Consider the following 9,273-nt stretch of genomic DNA (forward strand, 5'->3'; position numbering starts at 1 on the left):
AGATGAAATCTAGGTACAAAACCTTCTTTACCTGATCTGATCCACTGCGGGTGGGGGTGGGATTTGCTGTTGCAGCTGCTGCTTACTTGGGGGTAGGAGTTAGATGATGGATGTTGCCTAATTCATAATAGCAGTAGATAGATTAGGAAATCTCTGCAAATATGCTGTTCATAACAGAAAATGGATAGTTAGGAAAATATTATCTTGATGATGTACTGAAAGGAAACTATAAATTTAATCTAGAATATATTTGTGTTCTCAGTTACTGGACTTGTCTTTTTTTATACTGGTTATGGTCACAAACTTACACTCTTCTGACCTGTGCTATGCTGGTCTTGCAGCAGGGGAGGAGAGGCGTGCACCCAAAACTCATTGAAGCGGCTGGAACTGGCGTTAGTGTACACATCTTTGAGATGTTAAGTTGCTTGTTCAATTGCATATGTACATATAAGTATATGTGGTGCATGGCCAGCTTTGTGTTGCATTTCAGATAATACATGAGCTGAAAATAAGGCAGCACCCACTAGTAGCTGGAGCTGAAAATATGTTTTGATTTTTCAGGTGGAAGGCGCTAGATGTAACGTGATTATTTTGTGTCAGCAAGCAGATCAAACATTTTGTGAGATGGAGATGAAACATCGATGGATGTTAGTTGCTTTGGATGATATAGCATTTTGTAAAGAACTGCTTGGGGATGGATGCTAGTTGCTTTGGATGATGTAACATTTTGTAAAGAACTCCTTGGGCATGTTAGCTGTGAGGTGTGCAAGCCAGACTTGTGTGTTGTGAAGAATACTGTAATTTGGTGTCTCATGTTACTGTGAGGTGTGCAACCCAGTATGACTATTACATGTACCAATTGGCATGAATGAAATCTAAGCTATGTCATTGTGACTCGATTTTGTGTCTCATGTTGAATGTGACCTTGTATGTTTCATGTCTAAAAGAATACTGTAATTTGGTCAATGTGAGATTAATAATGTATTTTTGCGTCATGTGATCTATGCGTTGGATTGTTGGTTGGTATAAATCCCTTTAGCCTTGAACTGTTGGACGGTAAAACTACTATATGTCATCAGCCTGTTGGTCGGTATTGCTTCAGCATTTCGTCAGACTATCGGTCGCTAAAAGTATGTCGGTCGCTATAACCCTATCCCGACGCCACTTTCAGCGGCAGCAGTTAAGTGTCGGCATAGATCTATACCGACCGATAGTGCGTCGCTGTATCCACCTATAGCGACCAATGGTGCATCGCCATTCTGGGGCTGTGGTGTAGTGCATGCTAACTCCAAATGTGATGATTCTTTTTTCCTAAAAGTTTATAAAATCATGCTCTATCAATTCATAGCATTCTTACTACTTTTTTATTGCTATTTATTGGTCATTTTATTTCTCAATCAAATAGAGAATGATTTGTGATGCTATCATAGGAAAAATATCTTTCATACTTTAAAACTTTTTTAACAAGCAATAGCCTACATATGCGTTGTTGTGGAGGAGTTTCAAAAAATTTGGAACTTGTTTGATATTTTCTATCGTTTAAATGAATTTCTACGTGCTTACCGAAACTACTTCCAAATTGAACTGTGCGTACTTTCCATAGGATTCATAGAAATTTATAAAAATTATATTTATGCTCATACATTTCAATCTATCCCATATCCTTGAGTTATTGGGGAAAAACATTTGTTTGCTAGGAATAATTCATCCTTCTATTCCTAAATTACCATAAAATAATTATATTAATTCTAAATTTTGTCAGAAAAATCTACAAATTTGCATGGTAACATGTTTTTGTTATATGATCTTTATATGAAATTCTCAAATGTTTTTAATAATATGACAATATATATTGTTTACAAATTGATACACCTCTCACATAGTTATGTGAACAATATAAAAGATTTACCCAATTATAAACAAAAATAAAAGTTGTAGATCTCGATGATCTCTACAACTTTGTTGTTGATAATTTCTTCGTTTGAAATCATTTACTATCTCAAAAATCTGTTCGAAGTTCTTATATTTTGAAATTCAAATTTCGAATTGCTCAAACAAAGTCGGATGGAAAAATGGTCAAAACCAAAGTTGTATATCTCGATGAGTTTTAGAACTTTTGTGTTGACGACATTTCTATTTGAAATCATTTACTATCTCAAAATTCTGTTTGAAGTTTTCATATTTTGAAATTCAAATTTTGTATTGTTTAAACAAAGTCAGACGAAAAATTGACCAAAACAAAAGATATAGATCTCAATAAGTTTTACAACTTTGGTTTTGATGATTTTTTCATTTGATTCGTTTAGTATCCCATAAAAGTTGTAGTTATTCTCTATAAAAAAAGAAAAAGAAAAATAAAATGAAAAAAGACAAAAAGAACTTTAAATTTAGCCCATTCCACGTATTCAGCCCACAACCACTCAGCCCGAACAGAAGGACGCCTCGATCTTGACCATTTGATCAAAATTCGACGGTGCAAACAAAAAGCACTTCACACCCTAACCCGCCCTACCCTTAGACTGTCTCCAGTAACGTGACCCATCCCTAAAAATACGTCATGTACAGTGTTTTGGGTACCCAAATCCTCCTCCAACGGAAGACCAAAACCAGGTACCCATTCTGTGTAGTCGCCGAGTCGAAAGGCATTTCTAGGTCTTCGAAGAGAGACGATGCAAACGTGTCTCTGGCAAAGCAGCGCTAGTGGCGCTGGCCGGCCGGCCACGAGCAGAAGCGGCTGGTTGGGTTGGGCGTACCGTGTTGACGGTGCTCTGGAGGTTCTACGCGGCATGGTAGGCGAGGAAGACGAAGAGGAAGGCGGAGCTCAGCAGGTGCACGTCGCGAGCCACCCCCGTCGCCGAGGCGCCAGGGCCAGGGATCTGGGGCGCGGCCTCCTTGATGTCGCCGGCGGCCGCTGCGAGCTCGGTGTCGGCGCCCGCCATGGAGGCGTCGTTGGGGCGAGTTGGCGAAACTGGGGGAGGGGGAGGAGGTGGGTGGGCAGGTGGCGTGCTCCCTGCGCTGTGCGGTTTGCCATCTAGCGTCTGACGCGCGAGCTTGGGGAGCGAGGAAGAGAGAGAGAGAGGGCAAGGGGAGATCGGGAGGAAGAGGGAGGGAGGGGAAGAGAAGTGACGAGGGGAGAGAGAGAGGAGAGGAGATATTTTTATCGGTGTATAGTGATTTGGGTTGTCTGCTGGAGGAGTGAAATTTTAGGTGCAGATGCTTTTTACTATGCAGAACCCAAACAAGAGAATAGGTGTTGTGTTTAGGTACTCATTGTTGGAGATAGTCTTACAACATTTCCCAGTCTCTCTCATTCCCACCGCCGCCACCCAGTTTCTCTCTCGCTTCTCTTCGTCGCGCAGTCCTCTTGCTTTTCGTTCTCGCCGCCGCCACCCGCACACTCCCTTGCTTCGGCACCACCTGCCCGCCTCCGTGTCGTCTTCCCCACACGCACTACGCGCATCTGTGCTGTGTGCAGCAAGCTGGGCAGCCAGCGGCAGAGGCGAGGGCGTGAGATGGCACGAGGGTGCGGCACCTCCGTCGGTGGCATGGGGCCTAGATCCCGGATGGACGCGGGGCGCGGCACCTCTGGCGGCGCCACGGGGCCTGGAGCCCAGATCGACTCGGGGCCCGGCCCCTCTGGCAGCGGCATGGCTAGCAGTGGCGGTCCTATGATTTTAAGGGCCCTCCGGCGATCTTGTCGTAACGGCCCCTCTTGACCATGTATAAAATCTTATAATATATATGCGCTAATTTTACTTACAAAACAAAAGCAAATTCAATAACATAATCTTAATTTAACATGTCTGATAATTATCGAGGAACAATATAGATTAAGGAATATATTTGTAGATGTATGATAATTATCGAGGAATAATGTAGATTAAAAAAATAATATATTCGTTTTCTTTTCTCACCCATGACAAATGTTTCTTAGGTAACATTATAAAATTCTAACATGTAAATTAGAAGAAAAATATGACTATACGGGTACAAAGTACCGAAGTCTAGAATACTATACAAATAATTAATTTGGATTAAAAATAAAAAGGAAAAAATACATTGGGCCTAAACAACTAATCGGTGCTCGCAATTCATAAGAAACAAAGAATCAAGATGTCGTCGTCGTGGAGCCATGTCTGGTCGTCGTCGTGGAGCCATGTCTGGTCGCCGTCCTCGTGCGCCGTGTCCGTGTCTCCGGTAGTCTAGTTCTTCGCGGCGGCGCGGCTCGCCAGCTCTGTGCGTGTAAGGCGCACGTCCCGAACTCACGATCAGAGTGTGTTGTGTGCAGCGTGACTCCTCGCATCCTCTCTACCTGAGGGTCGTGGGGAAAGGAAACTAGGAAAGAAATATCAATGTTGTCTTTTTGGACCGCCTAGCCAGTTATATGTCTCTCTTCTTATTAGTTTGCTAATACTTAATGGACTATAGGACCTGAGGGTTTGTATACCTGGGCTTGGGCCCCTCCTTTGCTTAGGCCCTCGGCTGTCGCACCTCGTGACCTACCCTTAGGGCCGGCACTGATGGCTAGATCCGCCGACGGCGACTTCAGCGGCCAGTCTTCCGGTGGCGGCGCTCATCTCGGGAGCTTGTGACGACAGCGACTGATGGTGGATCCAGACTTTATTACAGAAAAGTATGTTAAGCTCTGATTCCATTTACTCCATATCCAATCAGAAGGTGACGTCTTAGTGCGGCAACAGTTAAAATTAATAGATTTGATAGATTTGTAGTTACATGATAGTAGCTAGCTTGTGATCTTGATCTGCAAATGATTTATTGATTGTTTAACCCATGGAGACAGTAGTTTTGCTATGCACGAAGTTAATATATATCTCTGTTTAACCCAAACAAATGAATATGCTCATGTAATTTGACAACGTAGGATGATCAGTTTACCAGGTTATAATGTAATCACTCAAAGCGACAGCTCCTTAGCAGTCTGCTTTATCCTCTTGTTCTGCTGTTATGTATTCTTGTTCGCATGGAGTACATGGCACTTTTGTTTATGCTACCTAATTTATTGTCCAAAAAAGAGATATCAACTAGGTAGAGTGAATGAGAATTATCACTAGATGGAACTTCAGTCCCATAGTCTAGGTAGATCAGCTTTACTACATGGGAGTCTTTCATATTACCTAAGATATGTACTTCTAATGACAGTTATTTGTTCTCCTCTGTAGGCAAGATTCTTCTTCCAACAACTGATTTCAGGAGTTAGCTATTGTCATTCAATGGTATATAGTTCTCTCCAACTAACGTGTGATTAGTTATTGCAGATTATAAACTTCAGTAAGCAGCTTGCCGATAAATGAACACTAAAATCATATTCTGTTTTTTTTTCAGTCCTCTGTGTTGCACTCTCAATGAAAATCAACTGTCAGGACACCGGCTTACTTTGCTCCAGAGGTCCTTGCTAGAAAGGAATATGATTGAAAGGTGATTCCTGTCTTTGCTAGAAAGGAATACAGAGCCTACTTTGGTTATGTCAAGTATAGTTAATAATGTGTGTGTAGTTTTTTGTGCACTTGGCTGTTTATCCAAGGCATTTTTCACCACTTAAGGTGTCGGTTTGTACACATGACATTATCTTTATTGAAATATAATGTAACAGTTGGGGATCACTCATGGATGTGTTGGATTGACATTTGGACCATATGCATGCATTTGGAATTTGGATTGAGATGTTCCTGCTAGTTAATATTTATATGCAAACATATTTTCGTGATGGTGCAAACTCGTTTTCATGGTGGTGGTCTCTCATGAAATACTATGTCCTGTGAGTTTCTGAAACTCACGAAATCCATTTGATGACGGTGACTCTCACGAAATAGTGAACTCTCACGAAATCCATTTCATGGCGGTGACCCTCACGAAATACCAAACTCTCACGAAATCCATTCATGAAGGTGAACTCACGAAATACCACAAAAAACCGTCATGAGAACACCGATGCAAACCTGGTGGCAACGTTATTTTCATGATGGTGGCCGTCACATACTCTAGCCACGAAAAGAATCCGTGGCGGTGAACTTCGTGAAAATGGTATTTTTGTTTGTCTATTATTGTGAGAGCTGATGCGTGATGGTGTACCCGCATGTATTATTTTCGTGAGAATAAAACCATATTTCGTGACGTGTTTTGCACTCTCACGAAATCTCTGGATTCTGGTAGTGGATGCTTTGGAGATGCTTACTGCTATTGGGCGGTTGGGCCAAGTGTTACAGGGGCTAATCCTAGGCTCTACTTGGGCCACGACTAGGGCCATGGCCCTAGTGGCCCTAGGCCTGGGCCCGCCCCTAGAGAAGGAGATGAGGGACGGATGACATGTGGTCCTATATACCAGGTGCACAGGCAACAGTCACGTAGGCGGTTTATCACAAACAATGGTAATTTGGACCTCGTGTGGCCTGATTAGTATGCTTAGGGACTTGGATCTGCGATTTTGGATGTTATGGATCTCGATGGCACCATCGTGCAAGTTTAGGTACCTCTTGTGCCATGTTTAGCAAGTTTGGGAACCTAGATATACAATTTTAGAAGCATATTGAGATCCATATGGCACTGTTGTGCAGGTTTAGGTACTTGATCCAATATGTCGGATCTATGCTAGCGCTGAGTCAGCATGACACATCAGTATATGTAATGGGTTAAAACCCGTTTGGACTAGTGCTGGAGCCTACGATAAGTTTAAATAGCCAGAAATAAAAAAATAGAAATTTAGGACATAAATGATACCGCATTCGAAGAATAGATCACCAATGTATTTTACTAAAAAAAAAGACTCCTGCCCGAGCGACCGAGATCAATTCGTAACTCAGCACTTGCAGAAAATTAAAGCTAGCCTGCAGGCACGTGTGTGCATGTGGTTGTAATTGTACCCCCGACATGCCCCGGCTGATCAGTGCTGATTCGCAGCCGCATGCAATGCAAGTTCGGGCCCGGTCCGGGCCGCATCTCCTGCCCATCCGGCCGGGGGCCAAAAGTCCACAGGGATGAAAGCGAAAGCACTGATCCTTGCAAGCATGTGCAAAGGCACAATATTTGTTCGGAATTGTTTACCAAGGAAAGAATGACGTACTGCTATGCATGGAAGGTCATCATCTGCTCATCAGTAATCTCTCCATTTTAAATTATATAAGATGTTTTGATTTTTCTAGATATATTATTTTTATTGTATATCTAAACATAATGTATATATATAAGTGTATAGCAAAATCTATATATTTAGAACTAGAAAAAACAAAACGTCTTATAATTTTGAATGGAGTGAGTATCGTATATATACATGGCGCTCATCATTGTTGCCGGCCGGCATTGTCACACCTATACACACAATCACACACCTGCAGCTGTCAGCATAGATGCATATGCACACACCATAGTGTTGACATTTGATAGCATCGCTACTAGAATTGTAGTTCCCAGCAACGACACTAGAAATGTTTGTTGGTATTTAATAGTGTAAATAAGAAAATAAGAATTCTGCAAGCGCACAGATATACCATTGTAGCACTTCACCGGGAGTATTTCATGTATCGTTATTTATATTTTACCACTGAGAGGAATGATGGCAAGGAAGATATTGATAAACTTGTACTTATGATAATAACATTACTAAACACTTGCTCTAAACAGGGGTAAGTCAAAGAATATTTATATGATAAGTGCATAACAATTCAGAGAAAGAGATAGATACTCATAAATGTAGTATAGCTAAACTAAGTAATAATCAAGAAAGTAAGATTTCTAAATTAGTTCTAATCACAAGTTAAAACATATATACTCTATAGCAATAATTAACTCTCCATCTATACATAAGGGACATCTCTAAGAAGAAGCATATAATGATACACCTCTCCATCGTGACACAGGTCCTGCTAGTCCTACAAATGGGGTATGGAATACAGAGGATCTACAAGGCTGTCACCCAAATAGATCTACCACACCCGGAATATAGGGTGCATCCATAGGCAAAACAATGTATAAGCACCATGCTTACACAGAGTTCGGCTACTCAACCCACTCGAGTAATGAATTGAGCGCACTGTGATCTTATGTATAAACTTAAAGATAACTATAACTATATCATGCATAAACACATAGTAAACTACGAACATGATAAAGAGAAACATAATAAGGAATAAGAACAAAGTCATAACAAGATGATAAAATGATATAAAAGTTATACCAAGTCTTCCAGAGATGAATCCAAAACTTTGGATGATAGCACAAGTCTACTTGAATCTCACTGTAGCTAAACTATACTAGAACTATGGATAACTGGAGTTCTACTCTTCTCTCTTGAATTGGATCTCTGAATGTCTCTGAATGATTCAGGATGATCGCCTCCAGAAGGGGGTTTGGGGGCCTTTTTATTGGGGGGTTGAGTAGGGGGCAAACAATTGCCATGTCATTGATCCGCGGCACGCCTTAATCTCATCCTTTCGTGCAAATCGGCTTGAATTAATGGCGGAGATTTATCCCCAAAGTCGGTGGAGCAGACGTGGGCTGGTAGGTGGGGCCAGGCCAGGTCGGCCGACCTACAGGTGGGGTCGGCCGACCCCACCTGGGCCCCCTGTTAGTCGGGTTTTGTTCCTTCGTCATGTAATGATATTTAGGGCCCAGTAGAGTTGGTTCCGTGACGATTGGATCTTGTTTTGTTGTCATAATGTGGCTCAATTGTCTAGTTTTCTAAAAAAATTCTCCTACATTTATAAAATCATCAAAACTCGTGGAAGTACTTAGTATAAATCACTATACCTATATTGGTGATTGATTTTAAGGATGAATACAAGTTATATTGATGATTTATGATGGACATTATTGACCGTCAACAAGCTCCCTAAACTTAACCTTTGCTCGTCCCTGAGCAAAACTTAAATTTTAAATTTTAAACAGTGGGATCAGGAGTTGCTACTATGCTTCATATTTCAATAGTACCAAACATACAACAGAATATTTCTCTCTTGGATGGAAAAATTAGCAATATTAAAAATTCACCCATATTACCTTAGTCCTTCATGGGGCTTATGGCCTTTTCCTTTGTCTTGTGTGGTTGAAAGACAGAACAACTTTTGACTTGAGCACTATTTTTCTCATTCTGTATAAGTTTCATACCGGAGGTTTTGCAATATTTTTAAAAGAAAACTTAATGTTTCTCATATGATACTCTCATGTCGCCCAAATGGTGTATAATTCCGCACCAAGGCATATTTGAATTGCCTTGTTTTCCTACTTCTAATGGCATATGTGGAGTTTTGGGTAGAATAAAAG

The sequence above is a fragment of the Miscanthus floridulus genome, chromosome 8 (assembly GCF_019320115.1).
Source record: "Miscanthus floridulus cultivar M001 chromosome 8, ASM1932011v1, whole genome shotgun sequence".
Taxonomy (NCBI): Eukaryota; Viridiplantae; Streptophyta; class Magnoliopsida; order Poales; family Poaceae; genus Miscanthus; species Miscanthus floridulus.